Genomic DNA, 3,176 nt, shown 5'->3' with positions numbered 1-3,176 from the left:
GAGTAAATATCTTTTGGGGACAATTGGCCCGATTATGTGAAGGGCCCAGTAAATTCAAGATATGGTCAGCATGTATTCTCTGCATGAACAATTTTCTGAGTGGCAGTTGGTGGTGCAAAGTCTCCTGAGCTTTCTGTTCAGAGGCTCCCTAGATCATGGGCCCCTGGAGAGCAAGGACCCAGAGTATTCAGCTTTCAATCCCATATTCTAGCATATTGTCTTATTCAGTATGATGCAGTGGTTTCAGAGCATGGATTTTCTTGTCAGGTATCCTGGGCTAGAATTCTGGCTCTAACACTAGCTGTGTGACTTGGGAAAGACTCTTTACCTCTCTGTGCCTCAGTTTCCTCAGCTGTAAAAAGAAATAATATCTACTTCCCACGATTGTTATAAAGATTCATGAGTTCATAAGTCTCTTAGCATAATCCTGACACCTAATAAAGGCACAAAAACAGAAGTTATTATTACAAAACCATGTAAATTCTTGTAGAATTGAATGGGAACCCCCTCTCAACTTCTACCCCAGGACTACTCTGGTGTGTTTTGTGGAATCTGAAACTTGCTACGAAAGAAAAGGCATAATGTGAAGTTAAGGGACCTAGCCCAGACTGAGTTGCTGCTCAGCCTCTGCATTCCCTCCCAAGGGCCAAGAAAGATCTGTTCCAACATGAGCAGCTCCAGCATCAGGGCTCGCAGACACTGAAAACAGGAAATGTGAGCTCCACAGTCAGGGTTGAGCAATGACACTACTAACTCTCATCAGACCATTTCCCAGCCACCACCCTCGACCCCCAGCCAGCTGTTGTCTCTTCTCTGAATTGTAGACCTTACAGAGGGAGATCAGCCACTTCTCCAGAAACCAGTTTCATGGCTCCAGATCTATCTTGTCACTCACTTTAGGGATTGTCCTCTTCTGGTGCTCACCACATACCGGACACTGTGCTAAGTTCTTCACATATCATCTGGTGTAATCCTCATAACAATCTATGAGAAAGGTGCTACTATTAGCTCCATTTTACGAATTTGTATGTCATCCTTGCACAGGGGCCATGCTAATCTTCTGTGTATCATTCCAATTTTAGTATATGTGCTGCTGAAGCAAGCATAACCCCATTTTATAAAAGAGAAAATGGAGGCACGAAGAGATTGAGTAGTTTGCTAAAGGCAATGCAGCTGGTCAGTGCAAAGCCTGGTTCCCAGGCAGCTAGACCTAGGCAGCTGGCTCCCCAGGGCACAGGCCCAGCACTATGACTTACGTACGATGTTTCAGCAGGGCCCAAGGAGAGCAGCCTTCCTTTCAAACTCCCTACTTCAGGGATACTGGGCATCCAGGGTAAGTTTCTCAGAATTTTGACCTTGGCCTGGATTATAGTTTTTTCCTCTTCAAAGATTCCCAGGCCAAGTGAGGAGACCATACTCAGCCACCAGTTTCAACCACCCTTCTCAAGCTAACCTCAGCCTATTTTGCTGAAACCTGGTTTCATTGAAGTGGTTTCCGTTTTCACCAGAACCCCTCCTTCTGAAATATTCTGTGGCCCATTCTATTATCAGGACTCAACTTGATTTCCACTTATGCTCTGCCTTTCTTAAACCAACCCCCCATAATAACCATGCCCCTGCATATACCCCTCCACACTCACCCCTCTGTGTCCACCTTCCTCTCCGGCAGAAAACATTTGAGCCTTCCCTTTGAATCGAATACAGTGAGAGGAGTGGCTGAGGTGTTTTTTAAATAACAGGATATAATTCATATACCATAAAATTCACCCATTTAAAGTGTATAACTCAATGATTTTTAGTATATTCATAGAGTTGTGCAAACTCGCCATAATCAATTTTAGAACATTTTCATCACCTCAAAAAAACAAAACAAAACAAAACCCAAAACCCATACCCATTAGCTGTCACTCCCCTCTTCCCCCCAACCCCCTCAAACTTTAATTTACTTTCAGTCTCTATGAGTTTGGCTATTCTGGACATTTTGTACACATAGAATCATATAATATGTAGTCTTTTGTGATTGACTTCTTTCACTTGCCATAATATTGTTCAGTTTCATCCATATTGTAGCATGTATCAGTACTGTTGCTGAGTTTTAAGTAGCAAATTGGGAGAAAAGATAGCCTAGGCCCCCTTCTGAACTTGTAGTCCTATTGAGGGTCATTCTACAACCTCTAAAAAAAAATTTTTTTAAATACCTATACATCAGGCACTGTTTTAGTTGCTAGGGATACAAGAATAAATAAGACATATTAGCTTATCCTAAAAATAATGTGGGAAAAAAAAGAATAAATAAGACATAACCCTAGTCCTTGAGGAGCTCACAATTTGTGAAAGAGACAGACCATGGCCATAATTCATGTGATAAATGCTATAATAAAACTATGTATAAAGTGCATGGAACAATGATGAGGAAGCAATTAATTCTGCCTTGGGAAGTCATGGAAGACATTACAGAAATGATATTTTACCTGGGCCTTCAAAGATACAAAGAAATTTGCCAAACAAGGAGAAGAAAGGCATTCTAGGCATAAAAAAGATCATAGGCATGAAAAGGCAAGGAGTTCATAAGAAATGATGGATAAATTTCTGTGGTAGAGAAAAGAATTTGGGGGGCAATGAGTAGGTAGAGAGTTTGGGGGCAGGGAGTTGCTGGTGAGATTCAGCTAGTGAGGACCCTTAGGCAGTGTTGATACTCAATAGCAGGCACCAGTACTGCTCAATCACTAAGTAGCTGCTGTCATAAGATCCCTTCCATGTGACATCTGCCACCCAGCTTTTCTCCTCTCCTTCACAATTTAGCAACTATAGGGTTAATACCTGGCAGAGGGCCCCCATCAGGGACCTCTGAGACTCCTACTTCCCCTAGCTGCCTTCAAAGTATTAGTACACCGAAGTCCTGCTAGTTAAATATTTAGAATATCACCTCTTGCCCTCAAGTACTATTTTACAAAATCTAGAAAGTTAATTAAAGTCAAGGAGTCATAGAAAGTTTCTCCTTAACTAAAAATTTCCACCCAATTGTAAAAGTAACCATGAAAGTAAATGTTTCCATAGCATTCCACCGCCATTTTTAAGAGTAGAGTCTTGATGGGCAAATATGGAAGGGAGAAATGACTTCTGTCTCCAAGCAGAAGACAGAGCATGTGCAAAGACAAGGAAGAAGAAGGAAGCAT

At 41.8% G+C, this 3,176-nt stretch overlaps 1 non-coding gene across 1 annotated transcript; it reads right to left on the bottom strand.

Moving 5' to 3' along the window:
* Positions 1 to 999: 999 nt before the first annotated feature.
* LOC112482797 lies at positions 1,000 to 1,102 on the bottom strand. Its single transcript, XR_003047408.1, has one exon. It is a non-coding gene; the product is annotated as a U6 spliceosomal RNA (small nuclear RNA).
* Positions 1,103 to 3,176: the final 2,074 nt, after the last annotated feature.

Source organism: Pteropus alecto, unplaced genomic scaffold (genome assembly GCF_000325575.1).
Source record: "Pteropus alecto unplaced genomic scaffold, ASM32557v1 scaffold155, whole genome shotgun sequence".
NCBI lineage: Eukaryota > Metazoa > Chordata > Mammalia > Chiroptera > Pteropodidae > Pteropus > Pteropus alecto.
This window is presented reverse-complemented; position numbering and strand designations above follow the sequence as displayed.